Source organism: Podarcis tiliguerta (genome assembly GCF_965153285.1).
Source record: "Podarcis tiliguerta genome assembly, chromosome: 10".
In the NCBI taxonomy this organism is placed as follows: Eukaryota; Metazoa; Chordata; class Lepidosauria; order Squamata; family Lacertidae; genus Podarcis; species Podarcis tiliguerta.
The window spans coordinates 3,465,773-3,492,518 of NC_139543.1; the positions used below are offsets into that span (position 1 = coordinate 3,465,773).

At 43.2% G+C, this 26,746-nt stretch overlaps 1 protein-coding gene across 22 annotated transcripts in view; it reads left to right on the forward strand.

The window, feature by feature from the left end:
- PPFIBP1 (PPFIA binding protein 1) overlaps positions 1–26,746 on the forward strand; it is a gene marked incomplete at its 5' end in the record, with an annotated part of 115,153 nt that continues 88,407 nt past the window's right edge. For 13 of the 22 annotated variants that reach the window (XR_014502080.1, XR_014502081.1, XM_083399483.1 and 10 more), the window contains one exon: positions 31–204. Of the gene's footprint in view, positions 205–26,746 lie in introns of all 22 variants that reach the window. The other 9 variants (XM_083399469.1, XM_083399444.1, XM_083399449.1 and 6 more) reach the window with 5 other exon arrangements.

The following is a 26,746-nucleotide window of genomic DNA, read 5'->3' on the forward strand; positions in this document are numbered from 1 at the left end:
GCGGGGGCGGGAGCGGGAGGAGCCTGGGAAAAGGGAGTGACGTGGGTCGCTCCCTGGATCACTTCTCCTGCTGGGATCCTGCGGGGCGCGAGGCGGAAGGAGCTGGGGGAGAAGGAGAGAGAGAGAAAGGGGATGGCTTTGTAAAGTTGGAGAGAGGGGCGAGGCCTTTTCTTTGCTGAAAGTCCCGGTCCGCTTCCGACTTGGGTAAGTCCGCGGGTCTCCTCGTGTGCAGGAGGAGCTCGCCTGCTCCCCGGCTGCTTTTCCTGGCTTGCAAGCGCGGCCGCTCTCTGGCCAATGCTGCTTTGGGGATGCTGCCTAATTTCCCCCTTTCTCCCTCTCTCATCCTGGAGCACTCTGTCCTCCCCCCTCCGGGTTCTGGCTTTTAAAGCACCAAGCGCCCCCTCCCCACTTGTTGGCCATCGGCAGGAAGCGCCGAGTTGGGTCCTTAATGGGGGCTGATCTTCTGAAGGCGGGGGAAGGGTGGAGAAATGTAAACTTGAAGCCTGGGGTGGGATCGGTGAGGCGGGCGAGGGGGAATCCTTCCTGGGCTTTATTAAATCAGCTGCCTGGAAGGGGGGGGGGGGGGAGCCAGTCTGCAGGTTAGAATCCAAACAGGTTGATCACACGCCAAGGAAATTGGAGCCTTTTCTCAAACCAGTGATGATTGGGCAATGAGAATGTAGCGTGTGTGTTTGTGGAAAATCATGTAGATGAAAGCATGGGGAAATATATTAAATATGAATATGCATGAGATTTGGTAAAAAGGGGGGGGGGGAGATTTTAAGGAAGGTATATGCTCAAGACCTCCTCCTAAGGTCAGATGCAGCTTGGGAAGAACGGCCTACTTTTAGGTTCACACTGGTGCTAAATGGAAAAGGTGATCTTGCAGTGGTGGAGATCTAGCAGGATACTGTGAAAACCTTGTCATGCTTGAGAGAATATTTTTGGCTGCTGGCTTCATGTCTCCCAGGCTAAGGTTCTATGTTTCACTAGACTAGAGGGAAGAAGTCCAGTCTGTTGATGCCAATAAAAATTTGCTTGAGGTTTAATTTAAGTTGGTAGCTTTTTAAAAACCAACGTGCCTAATCAAACCCCATACTTGGAGTGCAGTTTCAAGGCTACTGGAAGTGAACTTTCCAGATTCCTTCTGGATCAGCCTCATTGATTTTTGTTTTGGCTTCAGCAGTGTGTGAATGGCTCCAGAACTGCAGTTTAATTGAATTAAAATGTCATGGTTTTATTAATTTGGGATAAGGGTTATTTTGGGAGAGGTTGTTCTGTACAGTAGGTACTTACTTTGTGTTTTTAATATTGTTATGTTTTCTGCTGCTTTTAAAGCCTGTCAGATTTCTGCTGTCTCTGCCCAGTGGGGAGCGAGGGCTCCTGCAAACACAGAGTTCTTTATTTCTCTTCCTGCCTGTGAAACTGGAAGCTGCCATATATTCCAGCTAGACATCTGCCGTTTGCTTATTCACGGGAGCAAAACAAACCCACCTTCTTTTGACCAGTAAAAATGTTGGGCGGCACCATCTGAGGAAAGTTGGGAGAGAGTAAAATAAAGACTGACTGAAGCTTCTCTTTGAAGCTTCTGCTTGTTGGTTGTTGGTTCAGTTTGGTGTCTTTAACCTCTGCTCTGGGATGTATGCAGCATATGTCTTTGTGTGTGTAAACTGTGGTGAAATCCTATAACACTTGCACGCTTTTACACTTGTGCAAAATACAGTTTTGGGAAGCTGTTTATTCCCAGTGACTTGGATCCCAGCAGGGTGGATTTGATTTAAATCAAATCAGTTTAAATCACGATTTAAATTACTAGTCAGTAAGACTTGATTTAAATCATTTTTTGACGGAAAGACTCTCCATCACTGACGGGTTGCCCTTCTCCCTCCTCAGGGAAGAGCCCCCAAGAGCCACACACATGCGCTCCACGCGGCTCGTGAAAGGGAGCGCTGAGCAGAGCCTGGGATGCATACAGGCTCTGCTCAGTGCTCCCTTTAAAGAATATTATTTTCCTTGAATTTCCCCTCTAAAAACTAGGTGCGTCTTATGCAGCGAAAAATACGGTGATCCGTCTTCTGAATTGTACCCTCCCTCTCCCCAAATCAGGCCTGTATTAACCTTCTGTTTCGTTGGGGGTTGTGTGTAGGTTGTTGCCCATAGAAGTGTTGATGCATATGAATTCCGTGGAGTTGGAAAATAGAGACTCTTTCACTGTCCTCTCTTTCCTGGCAACAGGGTCTGCTTGTTTGCTCCAGATTGACCCAAAAGACAGGAACTGAGCAGTTCCTTCCGTTATCTGCCACATTTGGAGTGCCTCACCCGGGCTTCAAAGAGAGAAAGGACACTGTTCTTCAGTAGCAGCAGATCCCTTTTGCAGGCCCAACATTTGTCTGTCCTACCTACAAGTGACTTGCAACTTCCATTTGAGAATCTTGGCTCTAAGAAAGAGCAGGGAAGCCCAGAGAACTGAAAAATAAAGCTTTGTTGTGGTGGATAGAGGCAATCCTGCACAGCTGTAGTAGGGATACAGAGCGGTTTGCAGTGAAATAAGCACTTTTTCACCTTTTTTTCTTTTTCTTTTTCTTTTCTGGCGCTACTTGTATGTTATGATCTCTTTTTGGATTTTTTGTGATGTATGGATGATTTGTTTGAAAACTCAATAAAAAAATTTATTTAAAAAAAGAAATAAGCACGGTGGTATCCTGTGCAAGGCAGATTCATCTTTCTGTTGAGACTCCAGGCTAACAAGTTTATTGATACAAATAATAGTTCATTCATTTATTTAATAGACTTTGTTTCAGAATGCAGCATGTAGTACCTGATAAAATCAACCGGATAACGTTCACAACATTAAAATGGTAAAAAATGGTAAAAAGCCTAACAACGAGCCAAAGCAATAAAATCATACTGTTCTGTTTCAGAGTGTCACTCCACACAGGGCAACTAAGAATAGCATCCTTAGACACGGAGGACTCCCAAATGTGTGAATGCCCCTCGCATGTAGAGTGGTAGCTCATAAGGAGTAGTAATAGACCAGAGAGTTGTTAAAGCTGGGCCCTGTCAAGTTCCTGATAACACGAAAGCCTGTTATGAACCAGCCTGAGAGGAGATGAGCTGCTGTGGATAAGCAGAGGAGAAGGTGCTCAGTCAGTATCTCGCCATGGAGGAGGAGGAGGGATTGGAAGAATTTAGAATGGCTTTCGTCACGGCCATTAACCCGAGGTAATATTTCTGGGTTAGCGGAGTCTGTAACCTGAAGTGTCTGTAACCCGAGGTACCACTGTAGAGGTAGCCTACCTCCTATTATAAAGATAATGGGGATAATATATATAAAGTGTCTTGAGTGTTTGAAAGCAGTATAGTTCCATCAGTAAAGCAGGAGCCTCTTAATCTCAGGGTTGTGGGCTTGAGCCCCATGTTGGGAGAAAGATTCCTCCACTGGCGGGGGGTTGGACTAGATGGCCCTCGTGGTCCCTTCCAACTGGCAGTGCTATGATTCTAAGGTTCTTCCCCTGTGTCTTGATGCTGAAGTTGACAAGAACTGGAAGTACTTTCAAGAAAAACAATCCATAAATACTAAGTATAAAGTAAGCCCACAACTTAGGCAGATGCTATGTTCTGGGGATTGTACCTGCCCCCTTTTATTATTATTATTTTTTGCCAAGCACGTGAAGCTGAATGCGCACAAGTTAAATGCTTAGCACAACCCGTTAGTGGCTCCTGTCTTGCCAGCTGAAGAGCCACATCTTCTTTCTTCCCTGTTCTCTTGGTCCTAGAGTGGACTCTTGGATGGCATTTTAGGAGATTACCTGTTTTCAGTAATGTGTGCAGAAGAGATGGGGGCCAAAACAGGCTGGCAACCCCAAGCTGTTTTTGAAGAGCTGAATAAATGGCAGAATGCCTGTGTGGTGTACAGAGTTCTTCATAAGTAGCTTTTCTGATTCTAAAGGATAGCTTAAAGCAGTTTTCTAAACCATATTTATGGGGAGTGACTGATTCAAATTTACCTCATGTTTTTAATCTGTAGACAATTTTTAAGGATTTATGGCGCAGTCAGCATTGCTAGTTCTTTTTCCTTTAGCCTCGTTCAAGGTTTTGACAGTAAAATATGCACTGCGAACTGTTGGTTGTAGAACATGCAGAAGGGCATAAGTGATCAGCAAAATAAACATCTCTATTCCTGAAACTTCAGTGCAACAACAAAGGCGCTCATAAGTGCAAATATTCTGAACAGTCAAATATACCTGAAGTCAAAAAGCCTTGATGTACTGTAACATTCTCACACTTTTAAATACAGAGTGTATAGTTACTAACATTCTGTTACACTCTAGTGTGAGCAAGGATGGAGCTGTGCAAATAGAACTGCTTTTCAGAAACACACTGAACTGCCACGTGAATTGTGGTCTCCTTTGCTTTGCACATGTAAGTGAATGTTTCTCTCCATATATAGGGAAAAACTAAAGAATTCAGGGTGCTGTTACCGTGGGAGATAAACTGACCCTGGATGTGTAAAGATGGGCATTTGTCTGTGCGTGGTGCAAGTGTTTATTTGGACACAAATGCATGCTCCCCCCACCCCCGCGCCCCCCTTGCACTCTGCAAGCATTCCTTATACCCTGCACCCATAAGCACCAGGAAAAGTAGTGAGTGTTTGGGAGACCCTAGAGACTGAAGTCTAGCACTTCTCAGGCAGGGTGGTCAAGGTGGGACTGCTGATTCTGAAGCCCACAGGAAGTTTGGTGATTGGGCAGATGGTCAATGAAAGTGGGAAGTGCCAGGGAGGTGGAAAAGAACAGTTGGCTCAAGTCTGCTGACTGGCTGATTAGTCTCTCACCTGGAGAGCTTGGGCTTTTTAAGGAGAAAGTTATTTAAGCAGGAAGATTATTTTGAGGGGTGTAGGCTCTCTTTGGGCGCCTTCTGCTTCTACTTCATCCATACTGGTTTCTGTATTGCTGTCAGCAGCTGTTCCATAGTCCATGACAATGGAACAAGCCCACAACTGGAGATGTGGGGGAACTGGGGGTGTGAAAGTGAAGATTTTATGAAATGTCGGCCCTATTTAAAGAAGTGTGAAGTTGCCAAATTCCTTTAACAATTTAAACAAAAAAGTGTGCCTATTTGTTTATAAAAACATTTCTAGACTGCCCCAAGGTGGTGAACAGCAAAGATTTCTCAGTTTGTACACTTCTTGCAAGCCAGGAGCAGTTTTCTTTGTTACTGGGGGCTTGGGAGTGAAATACTGGCAGCACCCCTCCTCCCCTTTATATCAGTAAACAAAAGCTGCAATTTTGGGTAAGATACATTTGAGGGAACAAGGATCCCAAAGGTGTCACCCCCCCCCTTCCCATGATGGGGGCCTGCTTGGATAGTTCGTTTCCTTCCCAGGGGAGTGAGAGTCACTTCTTCCAAAACGCCAACATTTTCTCACTCTTCTGGATGAGAAGGGGCGCAGTTACAGTCGTAAGTGACTGCCAGCTCTGGAAGAGGATTTTTATACTTGTGGAAGGTTTAGTTTTTGTATGTTTCAGGTTTCCTATGTTGCTTTTCAGGTTTTTTGTTTGGGAGATATGGTTGTAACACTCTCCTCAAACGACTGAGGGCAAATAAATTACTGGTGAAGGCTGAATGTCAACTTTGCACTTGGTCGCATATTTGAGAACCAGTTCTTACTAAGGCAGTCTTAAGACTTGCATCTTGGGGATTGTATCCTAATACCCCAACTTTTCCACATGTCGGACATGTTTTGCTTGGCAGAGCATCCCATTATGTGAATCCCCATCTGCAGTCCAGACCTTATTGATTAATTGAATTCATATACTGCCCTATTCCTGGAGGTCTCAGGGTGGTTCACAGAATAAAATCAAAATATAAAACCATAAAATAACAACAACCCAATAACCCTCCCCCTGCATTTACTGCCTTGTTGACAACATGACATTGGTAAACATGGCAGCCAACTAGAATATTGGCTTCCTTGCATTACAGCTGGGTCCAAGTGTATATTGAGTTTTGCTTTTATACACAGTTTTGGGGTTCTGAAAAATTACAGAATTTATGTGACATTTAAAATTATTTTCTCATGTAGAAAATAACTGCTTTGGGCCAATAAGGAAATGCCACATGTTGAAATTAAGGTTTTCCTAATTTGTTTAACTGTACATTCATACCTCGGGTTACAGATGCTTCAGGTTGCGTTTTTTCGGGTTTACGGACTGCCAAAACCCAGAAGTACCAGAACGGGTTACTTCCGGGTTTCGGAGGTTGCGCATGCGCAAAAGCGCCAAATCTCAACCCGCAGACACACAGACGCGGGTTGCAAACGTGCATCCCGCACGGATCACGTTCGCAACCCGAGCGTCCACTATAGTATGTTAGTTACCAAATTATTTCATAAACGGCTGGGGTTATGCTGCTTGCTTTCCACCTTATTGTACAAGGACAACTATATTTTTTCTGTCTCTGTGACAAATACTGAAATATATTATGCAGTCATTTAGTGCATGGTCTGATGCATATGTAGGAGATGGTGTTGGTGGCTTTGCTAAATTTGATTGTGGTAGAACTGATATTTGAACCAAATACTTCCCTCCTTACATAGTTCATGCGATTAACTTAATATGCTCCACCAGTATTTATCCTTCACTGAAATATGCCACACTTTCAGGTCAGTGTATGTGTTGCACATCCTTAGTATGGTTTTAGTGTCATTCTCCATTTCAGCGTCTAAGTCCTAGAACACATTCTGTTATGTATTTAACTCCTGTTAAACCAGAAGAAGGAGCCTAGAGGTTAGTCTATGGCATTTCCTTCCTCATTAAACATATTTGCAGTTCAAAGTTTTGCTTGATTTCTTCTACAGAAGCTAACTTTCAACACTGGTTTGTTGAAATGACTGATTCTTCCATGTTGGCAAATTTGAGAACTGATGCTCATCTATTTTGGTCTAATTGTTCCACAGCTATTAAGTATGCATTTAAAATCTTAGCAGTTTTCTATGTCTTACAGTCCTATAAACTATATGAAACAAGTCTGATTTCAGAGATTGTGTTGCATCTGCAGTTTTAAGTATACACATGGCCAAAATTGTCGCATATACCAGCTAAACAGAGGGAACAATCTAATTTCTGGTTTCAGAACTACACTTCATTGAAAAACTGCCAGTGTGAATTCTTAACCCTGAAAATTTGCTATCCCATGATATCACTCCTCAGCAATTTCTGTTTTGTTCTTGGAATCTGCCGATGGACCTGCCCATTAAGCATCCAGGACTTACAACTTCAAAAGATTGTCACCCAAGCCGTCAACACAAATGCCACTAGGATTTCACTCATAATGTTCTAAGTTCCTGATGAAACCAAAAGAGAGTGAGGCGGCTGCTGCCTTCAGAAATGTTATCTGAGACACTACAATTTTTTAGGTGCAGTGGTTCTCAAACCTTCTTTTAGGAAACCCTTGCCAACTGAGGAATCTCTACGGATTGGGCTTGCATGTTGCAATGGATCCAGGGACACGTACAGAGCACAGTGCAAGTCGCTTCATGCAGGGCACCAGTTGTAGGCCTCACCGTTGCCCTATATCACCTGAGAGCGCATCCTTGAAGGTCCCCATGTACTCCTGGGGCTGGACACTGCAGGAGAAAGCTGGCAGGGGGGGGGGGCAAGTTGTCTGCCTGATCTTACTGAGGAAACCCTGAATGTATTCTCAAGGACTGGCCAGAAGTTGAACACAATTTGAAAACTTGTGTGTGTTCTGCCCACCTCTTCCAGCTGGGAGGCACTGGCTACGCCGAAGGAGATGTTAAAGAAAATAGTTTAATGCATGTTAGGGCAGCACCTTGGGGGGAAAACCGGAGCCCTGTGTGAAATGCTCATAATGTTCAGACTCGATCCGTAAAGCTCCCAGCCATGTACGTTTGTACAGTCTCTGCGTTTATTTAAAAATCCTTCAGGAATGAGGGCCACAGCGTGAGGTTCTCCTATGGATGGTATGCATGTCAAAAGAGGAGATGTCCCCTCAAGACTGCCTTTTCTTCCCCACCCCCACCCCTTCCTGTGATGTTGACCTCATTTTCAGACTTCAAAGTGAAATCCAAACTCGGCTGCCCCTTTAAGGCTACACAATTACTGGGTGACCTAGTTCTGTCCTACAGTTTTATGAAATTGGAATGTGATCATTCCCGCACCCCCTGTGGGAAAGCGAGGATTACTTTCAAGGTGTCAAAGGGATATCTCCTGGGGCCTCTTTGTTTATGAGGCAAATGAGGGATGCAAAACAAATGGCTTCTCGCTAAGTTACTTGATTGGCCTTGAGTGAAATGTGAGCAGAGGGAAAGAGGATCATTTACCAGCATAACCATGGCAGCTGGAATGTATGTGGGGTGGGAGGGCCTGTACATCGCAAGGATTTACAGACAGCCGTGGTGCATGCAAATGATGACTTCTGCTGTCTGCCCCTGATTCCGCTCTTTTTAAACTGCATTGTAGGTTACACATCGTAGTTTGAGTCTTTCTGCATTTGAGCAGCTAGGATGTAATGGTGTGCCCTCTATATATAGGGCCTACTTAAGGCTGACTTGCTTATTATCCAGTTGTTTGGGGTTTTTTGGTGTTCTTTGCCATCCCCTCCCCGAATCTTCTGGCCTGGCAGAGCAGGGCCTTGCCCTGTTTTCACTGGGTAAGAGAGTCTCTCTCTTTCTACTTGAAAGTGCTCCTGCTGTTTCTTATCTTCACCAAATTACAACCCAGATGAGAGTTCCTGGGAAAGGGGGTCTCAGTATTGCTGGGAGTGTCCAGAAGATCTTGGGTGTGTGTAATCCCCTGTAGCAATATTCTGGAAGCAGTGAATATTAAGAAGCCTTCTGAAAGGGAAACAGCCCTGCTGGTTTGAAAATGTTTATGGATCTTCAACACAAGAAGTGCTCATTATTTACTTTGGCTGGCCTGTGTACTTGGGCCCAGTGCAAAAGTTGGTTGTGCTTGTGGGGAAATGGAATTGGTGACTTTTGTGGGTCCATGATGCATGTGGTGGTGGAAGCTGTGTTTTTTGTGTTGCCATGATGGTGCAGATTGCAGTAGTAGTGTGCTTACCCCGCAAGCTGTACCAGTCGTGCCTCTGTACTATTATGGATCAGCCTTAGGTGTATCGGAACATGAAGATACCTTTTTTAAGTAGAAATCTGGTAATCATGGTGCAAACGGTTTACGGAGAGTTAAATGATATTCAGTGCATTTGTTTTCCTTCCCCCCTTTCCTACCTAAAGATAGCTCTTTAAAAGGTGTTACCTCTCTGGTATCTCAAAAGTAGTATGCGTCAATATATTCAATTTCTTTAAAAACATCAAATATAAAAGATTATGTTCAATTTTGCTTTGCCTGTATGATGTGTACTTTAGCTTTACATGGGACTGCACAGCAGTTTGTCAATCTTATTTTAAAGTATTCATTATGTTTTACCTTTTAGCTGACATTATGAAATTTTCTAACATGTTGAGGGGTTTACAGGGTTATGTTGGCCCTACTGTGAGCCTGAGAAGGAGCACTATACATGTGTTGGAAGAACACATGTAAAATTCCACATGTGTGTGTGTGGCGATCCAGATTGGCCCAGGATTCTCCCCCCCCCCCCATCCTTTTGGAGGCACTCCATCCATACGCTCCCTTCTCATGGTTGGTGAGGCATTGTTGGTGAGCAGGTCAGTGTTGAGGGGGAGGCTAACCCATGCAGTCCCACAATTCCTCCATGTTGGGTTTAAATGTGTGAGGGCTTTTGTATGACCAATGGCTTGCCCAACGCCAAACCACAAGGAGGATAGCTGTGGATTTGAACTTGGGGTTCCTACATCAAACTGCACTCAGTGGCAGATGGTTAGGTGGGGTGGCAGGCTCATCTTGCCTCCTGAGAGCTGACTCGCTGCTGCTTCCCAAGAAGAAAGAGGGGAATGGGCGATGCAGCAGGGAGGTTAGTGTGGTGCAGGCACACCAACGGGAAACTCACTTGGCTTTGCCCATGTGTTTGCACCACACTGGCTTTCCCAACACCGCAGCCCTCTGCTTCCTGGCCAAGTACAGCCCTCCTGGACTCTCTGTTTGGCTGTTGGGACTTTCTGGGGGCACACCTTTCTCCAGCCTTGCTTTGTACCCTCCTTGAGTGTTTTTGCCTGGTTGGAATGTGATCTTGAACTCTGATAATCCCCTTTGCTTGCCTGGATGGAGGATAGAGAGGGAAGGGTTGGCGTGTGCAGACGCTAGCCTACTGTACAATGGTAAAATTCACTGTGAACACTTTTACCTAGAATCATAATGAATAGAATGATCTGAAATTATTTGAATATATATAAGCAACTGGAAAAAAACCACTTTGTGAACTAGAGGCCTCATTTGTCAACACTCATCTTCACAGTCCTTCATAAACAATACCTGCTTCCTAAGGTAATGAGCAGAATAAGTATTAACCCATATTAATGCGTGCTTAAACGGAGGATTACTGTCCAGCCAATTAGCCTTGTGAGAAGCTTGTGGCTAGATTAGAAGTGGAGCTGAAATAAATAAAGTAGAAGTCCCCCCCCCCCATTTTTATTAAGTTCATTGGACTTTATAAATTAGAGTCATGTACATGCATGTTTACTTGGAAGTAAGTGCCAGTGTTATTGAGTGGGCATTTCTTCCACACAAGTGTAGGATTGCAGCCCTAAACACTTAATTGATGTGGAAACAGTGCTTGAATGATGCACCAGAATTCACATCATGTTTATGACATCCGCATGATGCATTCAGAGAGTGCTGGAGTTGAGCTAGGGTTCAAAATTCCTCCCCCCCCCCCCGGACAGTCTTCCACCAGCCTCTCTTTCAGCCCAACCTGCCTCACAGGGGTTTTGTGAGAATAAAATGAAAACAAACAAATATCCATTTATGTCGTTGAAAGTGAAAATCTACAGTAGTATCATGGCTTTTGTTTGTGTGTAATTAGAATTGCTTGAAATTACTGATTTCACCCGGTTGCCTTACCATGTTGAACTGTGTTCGCCAGCAGGTTACCTCTAATCTGAAGATTGGATGGTGGTGGACGTGTGTGTGTTTTCCCATCTACACTGCTGATAATGTTCACAGTCCTCTTGCTTCCGATACTTTTCCAGTGCAGGCCCATTTGACTAGTTTAATGACATACCCTGCAAAGGGAATTCAGCTGTGAAAACTCCTTGCGATGTTGTGAAGTTGCCTCTTCGTTCTTACCCAGATGAGCAAGCTGACTGGTATTTTTTGGTTTTGTCTCAGTCGAGGGAGGGTGGCTGCGCAAATTATATTTCCTTTTCCAAATTGTAAGGGAAAAAGTGATCATAGCTGCTGTCATGTTCTATTTTGTGTCTGTGTGTTGGAATTTTCCATAAATGAGTCTTGCCATCCAGATGAATTTTGTGGTTGTCTCCTTGTGCTGTGCATTGTTCTTCTGTGGGCATATAGTCTTTTTCTCACACTTGTAGCTTCCCAGATGTTCCATTTGTTTCTTTGGCTGTTGATTGGAAAAGAATGGATGCCAAAGTGCTTCAGATTGCAAGTAACATTTCTGATAATTGTCCAAGGGAAACAGGAGCTATGAGGTTAACTGTCCTGAAAAGACATGCTTCATGTAAAACAGATCACAGCTATACACCTTATCTCTTCCCTCTTCATGCAAAAGGTTTGTCTGTATTTAATAAGACCCTGTAATACTTGGCAAATCATCCTGTGAAGTGGAATATGTGATCTGATTGCCCAGAAAGCCAGGGGCATGCTCCATGCTTTATGGAGCAGTTGTGTTAGTCAGGGCTACAATTGGTATTAACAGTGTGCAAAGTCCAAATGTTATAGACATGTGCCACAAAGTTATGGCTCCTTGGCATCTGTCCTTGAGAGTTTGGAAGCGCAGCTCATGGTTTCATAATGTATATGTTAATAATAATAAGCCCCAGTTCAGCATTGGTGTAGACATGCTGAACATGATTATAGTGGTACCTTGGGTTAAGAATTTAATTTGTTCTGGAGGTCTGTTCTTAACCTGAAACTGTTTTTAACCTGAGGTACCACTTTAGCTAATGGGGCCTCCCGCTGCAGCCTTGCCGCCACCACACAATTTCTGTTCTCATCCTGAAGCAAAGTTCTTAACCCGAGGTACTGTTTCTGGGTTAGCGGAGTCTGTAACCTCAAGCATCTGTAACCCGAAGCATCTGTAACCCAAGATACCACTGTACTGTGTAAAGTGTTAGTGTTAGCTAGTGCTAGTTAAATACCAGTGTGTTTTGGCCACTTGATACTGGTTTACAGTACATAGCTGAATGAGGTTAAATCTCTCACTATTGTGGTTCCCAGCCAAGTAGAACAGCACTATGAAGATGTCTCAGATTTTTAACAGGAGAATCTTTATAAGGTTTTGTGTAGAAAGAAATTAAAGTTAAATATGTTGGTTTGAAGTGCAGATGGTTGTATGGTTCTGCCTCTACAATACTTACTTCAAGGAGGCCCCCCTTATGCCCCCCTTTCCTCCAAGTAACGCAAGAAAGGTGTACATCAGGCACCCCCAATCTTCAGCCCTCCAGATCTTTTGGTCTACAATTCCCCTCATCCCTGACCACTGGTCCTGTTAGCTAGGGATCATGGGAGTTGTAGGCCAAAACATCTGGCGGGCTGCAGGTTGGGGATGCCTGGTGTACATGGTTCTTGCCTCCGCATTTTATCCTCGAAACAGCCTTGTGAAATATGATGACCTGAGACAGTGGCTGGCCCAAGGTCACCCAGTGAACTTGGCTCAGTGGGCATTTGACACACTGACCATTATACCGCACTGGCCGTGGGGGAAATGCTTAGCTTTTGTACACAGGAGGCCTGAGGATCCATCCCTGGCCTTTTTACAATTGCAAGGATGTCTGAGAGCATAACTGGGAAATATCTTTGCTTATGGTTGTGAGAGCTGCTCCCAGTTATAGCTGACATTACTAGGTTGAATGAACTAATCTTCCAACTTGGTAAAAGGCAGCTGCAAATGTTAATGTGTGTGTGGGGGGGGGACCACTTAGGATCAGCTGGTTTACAGAAACAGGTCAAAATGTACACCCAAGTGCTGTGATGTGAAAGACCAACAGTGGAACACCTCAATCATCATTGGCAGGATTCTTCCAGTCTTGTATATTCAGAGGTATATGCTGGGCCTGAAACATTCTGATGAGACTATTTGAGAAGGTGGCTTACAGTTGAATTGCCGTATTTTTCGCTCTATAGCACGCACCCGACCATAACACGCACATAGTTTTTAGAGGAGGAAAATCCGTAGGCATGCCACCCGTAGGCATTCCCTCCATAACACGCACAGACATTTCCCCTTACTTTTTAGGAGGAAAAAAGTGAGTGTTATGGTGCAAAAAATACGGTACTTTGCTGTTAGGCTCCACTGAAAACTAAAGGTGATTCAAGAAAATATCTTTAGGATGGGTATTCATAGGCATCCTTTGTTTTGTGATGCGGCCTGTCCTATTGTAATGCTGGGATGGAAGAATCTGCATGACTGTATTCATGACTGCATTGGAAGCTGTGGAAGAACAGGACCCATTTTTTGGAGCAGACAATGGCAGCCTAGCTCTGACCAACTCCAGTCAAGCCTTATGAGGAGAATAGAAATGAAAAGGTGTGCTGATGCTCACAACATTTCTTCTTCTCTTAATGTATTTCTGTCTACCTCTCACTCACACATTTTCATGTGTGAATGCTTTGCATTAAAACAAACTACTAAATTTTTCTTTCTTTTTTTGGGTCCTGTAAGAACAAAGATGTTAATTTTTGCAGTTTAGATATTGCTGTAATAACAAATAGCAGGCATGTGTTCTCTGTCTCATTGCCAGTAGCATAAATGGATTTTGCCCTAGTTGTCTTGCAATGTGATTTTGCCATGAGCTTATCCTCAAGATAAGAGATAATACAATTGGCTTCTATTTCCAAGAATGGTTTTGTAAACCCCTTACTTTAAGTAGCTTCATTCAACGGAGATAACTCAATTGCTTTTTGCTCTTCTGTGGGGATTGTTGGGAGATGAATGCTTAAAAAATATTTTTATTCGGAAAAGCAAACCTGCCTCATGATTTTATTAAAGGGTCGAGAGGAACAACAGAAATGTGGTGCTGGGTCAGGAACAAACCTCTGCACTTTCAAGGGGCTTGGGGCCAGGGCCGGCCCTTCCATGAGGCAAGGTGAGGTGACTGCCTTGGGTGGCAGTATACAGAGGGGCAGCAAGTCCGGCCTCCAAGGCACGGTTCAAAATTAGTTGGCACCAGTTGCATTTTGTGATTTTGCATGATGAATATAGCAAGAGACATTTTGAACCCCAGAAAATGGATATGCAATAAATTAAGAATCTTGCCCTATGTACTTTAGCCCCATGTTTTCAGCTCTGTTTATTTGTTATGCAGACCATAAATACTTGATGCAGCATAGTTCTCAAGATGACCACAGCAGAACATAGTGGGTGGTATTCAACTAAGTTTTATTCAGAGGAGACTTATTGAAATTAATGGGCCTAGCTTAGTCATGTTGTTTAATTTCACTGGGGCTACTCTGAGTAAAACTTAGTTGAATACCACCCAATATATATGGACATGTATTGTGCCTTTTAAAATAAGAGTATAACAAAGTCTATAATTGTAGTTTAGAAATACAACCATATTTGAAACAGCTTCATTTGTACAGACTTACATATGATTTACTGTTTTTCCCCAGTTCTGAAAACATTCACTTTTGCAAACAATTTTATTTTTATTTTTCTGTAAGAAAAAGTGTGTTTGAATAGTCAAAGAATGACTGTTGGTCACTTACCCCAATAAACTGCTGTTCTGAGCAAAGCTGGACCTTCAAACCCTCCTTTGTGCCTTGGAGTGCGTATAGAATCCTGCCAGTTTTGCTTCGGGCTGATTGTATTATTCCTGTCCAAACAGTTCCCAGCATGCAAGGAGTGTTTAATTTGTACAAGAGATCTAATTCTGAGTTATTCCTTTAAAGCTGAGACTGGTTGAAATGAAAGGCAATTATGGTTAGCTTGAAACTGCTTGCCTGGTGTAGAAATAAGAAAGATTCTTGCAATTGCTTTTATAGTGATGAGATCCCCTTGAGAGCAAACCACTCACGCCTGTGTCTCAAAACAACTCTGACTGAGTGCTGCTAATATAAAAAGCAGATTTAAACATTTCAGCTGTTGGGCATTACAACAGCTGTGAAATAGACCATAACTGGAGGAAAATCCACTTGAGCGACAGTTTGCCTTTATTTTCTCACAGGAAATTCCAGTCCTTCGTTTGGGTAGCACAGTTCTACTTAAGGGCAGTATTTGTTCAGTTGTTTTTTGTTTTTAAAAAAAATGATTTTATGGGGGGGAGGTTGTTAATGAACAGTGCAAATGCAATGCAATACTAAATGAAAGTTCAACAGCATGAATCAGTAGCCCAAAGCATGGTATTTACAGTAGCTTTGCCTGCAAGTTCGCCAAAGCACCTACGCTTGATTTGCCAGTCTGCACACACACCTTTGTCTTTTGGACATGTTTACAGCTTGAAAAGCAGGGCAGAAGATTTTGCATCTTTATCATATAGCCTTGCAAATAGCCTGGGAAAAGCCCTAGCTAACCAAGTTACCATGTTACCTATGCTATTAAGAGTGAAGGGCAGAGAAAGAACCACACTCTTACTATATATTGTAACGTCTTTGCCTAAGTCATTGTTTCCCAAACTTGGGTCTCCAGCTGTTTTTGGAATACAGTCCCCATCATTCCTGACCACTGGTTCTGCTAGCTAGGGATGATGGGAGTTGTAGTTCAAAAACAGCTGGAGACCTAAGTTTGGGAAACACTGGCCTAAGTGGTTGGAAGCTATTCATCTTGGGTAATGTCAGTCTTGATTTACTGTAATAGGTAGTTGGAACTTGTGCTGAACTTAAGTTATGTAAAGAAATAAAGAGGTGTGTATCTTGTTAATCTTTTAGTGGATTGACACTTTAGGTGGGATTGAGGAACCTGTGGCTCTCCAGATGTTGTTGGACTACAGCTACCATTCTCTCTGAGCTAAACTAGCTTGGGCTAAGGGAGTCCAGCAACTTCTGGAGCACCACCATGGGTTCCTCATCCCAGCTTCAATGTGTTTCAGAAGTTTGAAGCCTGTCCTTTTTACCCAGAGCGTTTTCTGCTCCATTGTCTTGGGTAGCCTTGTGTTTAGGACCCATGGGCAAAAATTGCATGTGCAACTGAATGATTTCTAAATGCAGGTGCTGTCCTTTGCTTTTCGTAAGCACATGCATTTTCAAACATCTGACATTGTCCATCTGGCCACTAATAAATCTTTTTGTCTGAGTCAAAGTCAGTTTGGTTTGGGATAATTGACTGAGGCAATGGAGCTACAATATCTGTGCTATTAATTGAATCTGCACCATTGTTGGTCATCAGTACCTTATTTCAGTTATCTTCACAACAACTCTGCAGGGTAGGTCACTGTTAATCCCCATAGTACAGATGTGAAGTTGAGAGAAGGGGGTTTCCTCCTAAGTGTGATCATTATAGAGATGAGATCTGAAAGAGACTAGTCTCTTACGTGCTGGATGAGTTTGCACATCACATTAAACCATAGTTAGAAGCAAACTTTGGTTTAACTCATTGCACAGACTGCTGCTGCAATGCTGTCTTGCTCAGCAGCTTCATCTGTCCTGCTGTTGCCAGGAAACAAGCCATATTCTGGTTGGTCATAATGTCTGAACCTGGGCTCGTGTGTCTCTCCAAACAAGCCATTAGCCGTAAGCCAAGAACAAACCTTAGTTACCACTCATGGTTTGTCATAAGCTTGGTTCTTGGAGTGGGGGAGGAGCAGAGAACATTTGAGCAGCTTGCACATTCACATTAAGCTGTTGTTTGGCTTGCATTGACTTGTAAGAAAAGCCTGCAGATATGTGCTATGAGCTGACCACTGTGTGAATAAAAACATCAAGCAAGTTTCGTGTAGTAAGTTACAAGGGCACACAGAAATTGGAAAAAGCAAACCATCTATAATGATTCTGTCAAGGGGCATCAGCCTTAAGAGAGATCTTTCCCCCCTACCGCTGGAAACTGGCTTGTAAATATAACTAGTGACACTGTTTAATTGACAGCGTGATGCTGGAGAAGTTTTGGGGGCCATCTGCTAGCAGCCAGGATCACGAGGCAAAGCTTATACAACAAGAAGCAGCCTAGAGACACTGGGATGCTTCACAGGAATCCTTCAGTTAATTTAGCCTTTTAGGCTTTAGGGAATTGCTCTGGCTGGTTGCTTGCAATTACTTCACAGTGCGCCAGCTATACTTTTAAAGCTCACTGAGCAATAGTTCATAGAGATCAGTTGCTGAATAAAATTCTGTGGCTCTTGAGCCACCCTGACTTACCATGTTTGCTTGCAGTTTAACAGGAAAAGGGTGGGAAGAGAACCTGTGACCTTGTGGAGCTGAATCATGTGGTCTTGTCACTGAGCACATTATTTTTTAAAAACAAGGGCGCAGTGGAATTCTCACCACACATGTATCCATTAAATTTCTTTTCATCTAACCTATCTCCAAAAACCATTTTCAAAATAATGTCAAAACTCAAAGCAACCGCATTGTTAATGCTTGGCATAGCATTCCAGATGATGGGCGTACAAAATGGTATCTGTATTCACCCATAATCATCTTGGGCTAATATAACCATGCTCCTCTTCGTCCAGGTATCTGTTTCTTTATGTGCAAATAGGATAGGAGCGAAATAGTCCTAAGTAAAGCCTGTCGCCTGCATAGATGTCTATTTTTCTCACTGCAGACATTTCCTTTGTGTACTGTATGGTAGTAGTGAGAGCGGAGAGACAGCTCTGTTTGATGATCATAAACTTTCTGTTTGAATTAACAGTACAATGAATCATGATAAAATGTGAAAGGATAATGTAGTCCAAACAAGATGTCTTTTATAGGGAATCCCTGATGGTGTATACAGATGTTACTTGGCATGGGATGCAATGTTACACAGTGATGCCATTTTGTTCTTCTGGTAGTTAAACAATGTCAGCCGTTTTCGGCAACTCCATAGAAAACTAGCAGCTACTTTGTGGATGGACAGTGGTTGTGTCCTGAGCAACTTAGGTTTTGAATAGTTATTGCCCTTCATTCCTGTTTAATGTATTTATTTTTAGTAAGTGTTTACCTTTTAGAACAAATAAAAATGAGCTTAACCCACATGGCTTGCCTCACAGTGTAGGGTAAATATTCCAAAATAACTGCGTTGTTTTTGGCTGCCATCCACTAACTGCTTTCTCCAAAGCAGTCTGTTTGAAGTCCTTGGGATTATTGCAAGACGAGTGAGTAGGTTGTAGCCAGCAACCAAAGCAATGCAGGCTTTCTCTTCTTCTCTCATGTATATTGAGAGAAACAGCCCTTGGGAACATTTCAGGTTTTGATTCTGGAGTTAAATTTGCATTATTTCCCCTCTAATTTAAAATTCTGACTCCAATTATTTTCTCTTTTGCCCGTGTCCCCATTTTCACTGTTTAAATGGCCATTGGAGGGCCGTTTCACACATTACACAGCAGGAAATGCTGGCGCCCTTGACAGGGAACCACAGCCAATCCCACAAATGATTTGTTAAACGTCATTTGCACTTTGTATTTTTTATTTTGTGTGAGTGTGTGTGGGGATATAAACACAAAACATTTTAAAGATATGCGTGAATTATAGTGGTTGAAGACTCTCTGTGAAATTTTGATTCTCATTTTAGATTTTCATATATGTAGGCTTTGTTTGTCTTGTTATGAGACCTGTTTAATTCATATGAATGTGAGTGTATATTAATCCTGATAAATGCATCAAGAACTTGATTCCTCTGTCCTTTCCATGTTAACTATTGTATGTATGTTGCTATGAGACCTTCTGGTCAAAGGGGGGCTGGTCTTCAACAAATACATACCACATTTCCTTAAAGCAAATTGATTTAATTTACTTGGTATAAATGTTTATGCAAAATATTTTTTATTAATGTAATTTTTTTAAGAGGACTTCAGCTAAGTGGAGAAGTTAATGAAAAATGTAGCTTGTGACATTGAACTCATTATTTCTAGAATATGCTTTTCTTTTGCGTGTATGTGTGGAGATTAATGTATGCTTAGAGCGGCAATCTTGGCTCTATTTATTTTTACTGCTTTTGAATTTCTTCTGTGCAGCTTATGAAAGCTTTCGTAGTGTTTTCTGGTGTGAGCAAAACTTGCTTAGTAAGCTTCTTGGCTATATGGTTTTTTGAAGCTATTTCTTTCTGGTCTGAGTTCAACACTCTGCCCATTATATAAACCTACAGTTTGAAGACGAAAGAGGCTTGTACTTCTTTGTAGTGGTAGTACTGCTGCTCATGGGTGCAGCCAGGATTTTTGTTGGGGGGGGGGAGAACCTCAGTTAGCTATGTATTTTTATTGATGGGGAGCAGCTGCCCTTCCCCACTTTGGCTGTGCTCATGCTGCTGCTATTTGTTTCTCATTTAAAAAAGCAAAGAGAAGGAGAAAGGAGAAAAGGGTGACTGGATTTCAAAAAGGACAATATGGATGGGATGAGGACCAATAAACTGAATCCTGATAAGAAGGAGGCCTTCCGGGTAGATAGTATTTTCTGGATGGCATGGCATTTCCCCTAAAGAGGTCTCCTGGATTCCATACTGTCCATGTGGCTTCAGTGGCAAGGAGTGCCGAAAGCCTGCTTTTCCCTGGCTTGCCAATTACAGCTGGAAATGCTGGTAATGTCTGCATCTGCAAGTGCATGTAAATACGCATGTGTGGCTCTGTGTGTGTATGGCTTAAGACCCAAGTACTTGAAGGAAGAATGCCTTCCTCAGGACCAGGAAACCAGTGATTTAAGATCTACAGGACAAGGCCCTTTGTGTGTTGCTGCCACACAGGATGGGGCCTCCTAAATGGTGGTGTCCTATTGGAACTTCCTCCTTATTAAGTGTGTCAATTATTTTTATTGATTTTCCAAGTTTCAACCTGGTTATGCAGAGTGGGATGGCGTTTTTACTTAGCAATATATCGCTGGTGAAACCGCCACTGCTTTTGAGTCCCTCTGCTAGCAGCACCTTTGGCCTATTCCTATTAACGAGAGGTTGAGATACAACTTATGTTCAAGTCCATTGTCTCTTTTTTTTAAGGAGGGGGAGGAATAAGCTCTAGTCTCCAACGACATCCATCGAAACAGCCAGGCTCCCCACCCACACTGCTTTAAGTCTTCTTTTAAATATCAAAGTTACAAGTGAGGATGGTTTGGTTTACTATGTGTCTCTTTAAATGTTGTATTTGGAGGGGTTGCCAAATCATAAACTTAAGAACTTCCATAATATAAAACATAGCGGAGAGCCCCCCTCTCCTCCATCCACCACTAGCAACACAGAATAAAATCTTCTTCTGATTTCAAACCTCACTTCAATGCAGCTGGGTAGTCTATCTACGGTTCTAGTGTCCACATCTCCTTTACTTAATGTCAATTACCAGCCAATCATTAGGAGAACCTCTGCTTTTGATGGCAGTCAGGAGGGTTTGCATCATGGCCAAGGTGCTAGAGACTCAACACCGTCCACCCCCGTGCTGACCCATGTGGGAGCGAGTCATTGAGGTGACCGCAGGTCAGCCTGCTCCCCTGTACCCTCAGAGGTTTCAGGGAACGATTTAACGTTCCCTTCCCCTTTGTCTGAGCCTCTCTCCAACGTGAGAGAGCCACCGCCATTGCGCAGAACTGGAAACCGGAGCTCCCTCCTTATTAAGATCAGTCTGTCCGTCCGTCCCCTTACGTGTTTTCAAACAGCAGCTGAAGACCTATTTGTCCCATCAGCTCTTCAGTATACCTGAAGGAGCATCTCCACCCCCATCATTCGACCCGGACCCTGAGGTCCAGCACCGAGGGCCTTCTGGCAGTTCCCTCACTGCGAGAAGTGAACCAAGCAGGGAACAAAGCAGGGGCCTTCTTGGTAGTGGTACCCACACTGTGGAACGCCCTCCCACCAGATGTCAAAGAGAACAACAACTACCAGACCTCTAGAAGACATCTGAAGGCAACTCTGTTTAGGGAAGCTTTTAATGTTTGATGGAAGCCGCCCAGAGTGGCTGGGGAAACCCAGCCAGATGGGTGGGGTATAAATAATAAATTATTATTATTATTATTATTATTATTATTATTGAAACATAATAAGTGTAACATAATATGTATTTGTATTTCTGCTTGTATTTCATAGAAAATAATTTCATATTGACCTGTCAGCTTTGCTTTTCTGTTGGCCGCCCTGTTCACTTGAAAGTTGAAGGGTCGCATATAAAATGTAGTTGTTGTTGTTGCCAGATTATTTAATTAAGAACAAAAGTAAATGTAGTGGTAAAATATCAGAGAACGGTCAATTTGCAAAGCTTCTCTCAATGGTTTTAGATCTGGAGGATTGAAGCAGTCATTCTGAACTTCATGCTGTATTTTCTCCTGCTGTGTTTCTCTCATATTGATGACTTAGCCAGTGGTAGTAATCTGCTAAGTATGGATCCTACAGTTAAATTGTCAGTGGAAACATAGCAGGCATTTTTGGCAGGTAAGACGGCAAAGCCAGTGAAGGCCAGTGTGGCGGTGAGGGAGGTGAATTTGTCGGCTTGGCCCGGTCACAATCTTTCAGCCTAGCCCATTGTATCTCACAAGGTTGTGGGGAGGATAAAGTGGGGAGGGGAGAGCCACTTACACCCCTTTGAAGGAAAGGAGGCATATAAATGTAATAAAAAAGGACGTGGGAATTTGTCTTGGTACTGCTGTACTGCCTGCTGCCCACAGGCTTGAAAAATTCCCCCGCCCCCCTCGCCACAGATGGTGAAACATTCTGGTCTGCAAACACAGCAAGCTGTCACCTGCTTGCATTTTTGTCATAGTTTTTGGATTGTTAATTGCACAGACTGTTTGCTGGGAGAGATGTATGGGCTTGCTCCTTAACTGATTTTTGTTCCTCTTTCAGTGCAGTTTGGACAAGAGTCAGAGGGTCTTCCTTGCTTTTGCCCTCAGCGTCAACACCTATCTACGGTAGAGGAACTATTTTTATGATGGGAGCACAGGAAGCTTCCAGAATTGTCTTTGTCAGGCAATGGCTCTCCAGAGTCCTAAGCCGGTCATATATAGAGATGAGCAAGGCTGAAGCTGGACTTAGAAGCAGCATGGGCCTTGCTGCAGAGCTGCTGCCCTTTTGCTAAGAGGCTCCTGGGCTCTGCTTCATGGCAGAGGCTTCTTGGGCATAGATCATTGTGGGCATGGTCAACGCGCACAAAATGCTGGCTGGCTTCTTAGTCTGCTTCATTTCCCTGTGTGAGTGGAGTGGGCACCCTAGAAAGCGCAGAATCTTTTGGCTACATGATGCAGAGCAAGACTGGTATTTGTTCAGCCCTCTCAGGAAATCCGTTTAGGTGACCCCCCCCCCCCCGAGGAACTCTCTTTGAGCATCTTTATGATTTATTGGAACTATCAAACTAGTCAAAAGTTCAGGCAGTAAGTCATTATAAATTGTCTAAAAGTAATGGGATTCATGTGACTTTCCTTTAATATCCACATTGGACCACAGTAAGTAGAAACTACAGTCCTTGATGTTTCCTTTATTACTTGAAACTATTTCCTTTATAACTTAGAATATAATCCTCCCTCCCAATATTCTGCTATTTGTAGTCTTCCTGTTTTTTGTTTGTTTTTCCTTGCCTTTGAGAGTACAGACTTGGTTAGGGGAACAATTTGCTTACTACATTAAAAGCTTGTTACTTACTTAAGAAAAACATACCTTGAATTGAAATAAGGAAGCCTTTTCAACCATCTTCTGCTGCAACCACAAAATAATGAATTAAATGTGGCTTGACCTCAGCTAGACTGGAAGATGAAGTGATGTGATCTAATGGCTATTCGAGGGAGCTAAAGAGACATACAGAGCTAATTTAGGCCCTTTTATCTGACAGCTCTTGCATCTCTCCTGACCTTTGCTGTTTAAAAATAATGCATCATGCCACTCCCATAGTTCCTGTCTGCAAAATATATTTGTGTGTTTGCTCATCCTCTTTCCATGTCCTGCTTTGCTATGTCCACACTTGGGGCCTAATGGCTAATATGGTGGGTTAGCTCCACAATCCTAGATTTTTGTGGTCAGCTGGTGTCTCCTTGGCGATTCCCTTAAGAGCATAAGTGCTGCTGGCTCAGACCAAGGACATCTTGTTCATTGTTGTGTTTGTCACCATAATTCCTCTTAAGAATGCAACAGATCTCCCTTGTTCTTTGCAACACATGGCCTCTAAATGCCGAGGACCCACGTAGCTACCATGGCTTGATTTTCCTGAATTCACACCAAGCATGTAACTGTGTTCATGTTGGGATAGGATTCATGTTGAGATGTCTTTGGGATCTTCACCAAATGCTTGCTTTATTCTTGGGCTTGCACGACATGTAAAAATCTGTGTTTGAAGCTCCTGTTTATTTCAAAAGGACTACAAAGAACTAGCCTTAATGATTCTTTGGCTCATAACCTTAGACTTCTTTCACACTGTACCCCAAGGATAGGCAAGCTGTAGCCATGGGGTCACAGGAAGCTTTCTGTAGAATTTCAAAGCCTTGCACAAGCAGTCAAGCCTCAAGGCAAGAGATATGTTGAGTGCATTTATCTCCCACCTTTTTCTCCAAGGAGTGCACGGTTCTCAGGTGAGTTCTCAGTTAATCCCTACGGTGACCCTGTGAGGGACTCCAAGGTCACCCAGTGAACTTCATGATCTCCCAGGTCCTAGTCTGACACTCTAACCACTACACCCCACTGGCTTCCTAGAGTACTTCTGCTATGGGGCAGCTATATAAATTAAGTAGCTAAATAAAGATGGGAAAGCAAAATGTCACTTAGAGAAGTATTTGAAATATTTTTCTTAAAGCTTGAATTTATAATGCATTGTTTTATTTGATGTTTTAATGTGCTGTAAACTACTTTGAGATTTTTTTTCTTTAAAATATAATGTGGAATAGAAATGAAATGACTAACAACAACAACAACAGACATTCTGTTGTGGCGACTGCAATCCAGGTTTAAGGTGCCATTTGGCAATTACAGTAGCATATATATCTGAGTTTCTAACAATGCCCTGCTCTAACCTGAGTGTTCCATTGCATCATTGTTCCATTATGCTCACGAAACCTTGTGAGAGGTTTTTCTCGTAGGCAGTGGTGTGCCCAGTGTTTCCTGTTTGCTTCACAACGGAGCGAGAATTCTGAACCTCAATCTTCCCCCTCCAAATCCCGTTGCACCTCGTCCTTGTTTCTCTTGACTCGGTGAATGGGAATTGTAGGAACTGGGGTTGCAGCCTGCTCTGTCATCTTTATGTGCCAAAAAATCTGGCCTCCTACAGCTACCACTACTGGATAGAGCCTGCAAGTCTAGGAATGCGCAAGCTTGACCTCATGCCTTTCTGAAGAGAATGATAGCAGCAGATTATTATCCATTTAAATGGATTCTGGAAAAAGGTTATATTCAGACAGTCTTTAAAAATGTATTTCTAGCCTTTTTCATGTGCATCCTTTTACAAGCAGCCACACACAACTGTGTGCTTGGAATAGCTTTATTTGAAGGGAAGGAAGGCAAATCTAACTTGAGTTGTCTGTCAGATACTCTCACCGCTCAGATCCTTGTGCCAATGAGGACTGAAGCACAGCTTTGGCCACCCATATCTTTTAGCAGACAGAGGGTTGTGTTCAGGCTAGCAGCACAACTCTATACATGCCTACTCAGAAGTAAGTCTATTGAGCTGGTTGTATTTGTATGTCACTGGAATGTCCTGTAATTTAGATAATGAAGAATAGCACTTAAACAAAAATTACCCCCCCCCCCCGTTTTTGTTGTAGCTTTTCAATCAGCAGTGGAAGCCCTGGATTGCTCTGTTACTCACAGTTCCCCTTGATAAATACTCAGGATGTGAAAGCTCATGCTTTGACAATCCCACAGCAGCCATAGGTAAAGGCCCAGCCTGTGTGGAAACAGGAGATAGGTACACACAAGTTTGTTATGACAATGCTTTGCGTTTATACAGCACTTCATGTATGTTCAGCATATACCTATTTATCTTTGTCATCTGTACAACTCTGTAATGTGGATCAACACCATCTGCTTCACTGGGGCCCAGAGAACCCTGGCTTGCCTTCCTAAGGCTCCCTAGTGATTGCAGTTCTGAAGCTGAGGTTTGAGCTGGATCTTTCCCACTTCATACTCTTAGGCATTGCATGTATATAGGCAGCCACAGGATACAACCACAGTCCTGCTGTTTGCTTATCAGAAAAAATGTAGTTGTTGATTTAGGTTCTAAAAGCTGGCATAGTTCTACCATGAGATTACTATGCATAGGAAGGAGTGGGAGTGTTTGTTTTTATTGTGGAAGAACCTTATCCAGCAACTGAGAATTTTCAAAGCCACTTTTCCTTAACCAACCATTCCGTCATAACTTTGTTGTGCTTAAACTTAAAACATATTCCTTTTAACTTGGGTTCTGCAGAGATTTCAGTTTGGTTGTAAGTGGGAGTTATTCATGGCCTTTCTATATAGAAATGAGAAAATAAAGCTCTAGACCAGGGGTAGGCAACCTAAGGCCAAGGGGCTGGATGCGGCCCAATCGCCTTCTCAATTTGGCCCGCGGACGGTTCGGGAATCAGTGTGTTTTTACATGAGTAGAACGTGTCTTTTTATTTAAAATGCATCTCTGGGCTATTTGTGGGCATAGGAATTCGTTCATTCTCTCCCGCCGCCCCATATAGTCCGGCCCACCACATGGTCTGAGGGACGGTGGACTGACCCATGGCTGAAAAAGGTTGCTGACCCCTGCTCTAGACACTGGACAAACCCCCAAAGCCTTATTTCCAAATAATTCTGAACTGTGGCAAAAAGTCAGTGGCAATGAAGGTACTCCTAATTAGTAAGAAGGAAGTTTGGCATAGTTCCAGCATGCAGCTCTTACAAAATACTCTGCAAAGCAGCATGCAACTATAACCAGAATGCTGTGGTCTGATGCAACTCTACTGTACATATGTCACTCTTGGATTAGTTACTTATGTTTATCATTCTGAAAGGAGTGCCTCTGTGTCTTGAAATAGTAACGCCGGAAGCTTCCCTTAGGGCATACTCTAATGCAGGCATAGGCAAACTCGGCCCTCCAAATGCTTTGAGACTACACTTCCCATCATCCCTGACCACTGGTTCTGTTAGCTAGAGATGATGGGAGTTGTAGTTCCAAAACATCTGGAGGGCCGAGTTTGCCTATGCCTGCTCCAATGCTTGATGTGGGCCTGATGCAGCCATCTTTATAGGATGTTTTGGATTCATGGTCCAATTTAATTTCTGGTCCAATTGGATTCACTGCTAGCTTGGCTGAATCCACATCTATTAAGTAAGATGTGGTTTTGCTCACTCTGTATAAACAAGATTGGTCAGTCGCAACTGCTGCATCATGTCAACAGGTATTTTTATAAAGGTGTATCACCAGCCAAACATCGCCATTTGGGGATATACTGCAATGTTGAAAAAAGCTGCATTGGCCCCAGCCGGCAAGGTGCTGGGTGAAACTGCCACTGCTTTCATTGTGGGTGCTGAGGTGCTTTCACTCAGCACCTTGCGAGCTATGGCCAATACAGCTGGCCCCAGCCTGCTATTCAGCCGGGGGGGGGGGGAAGGCTCCTGCCCCCAGCAGAGCAAG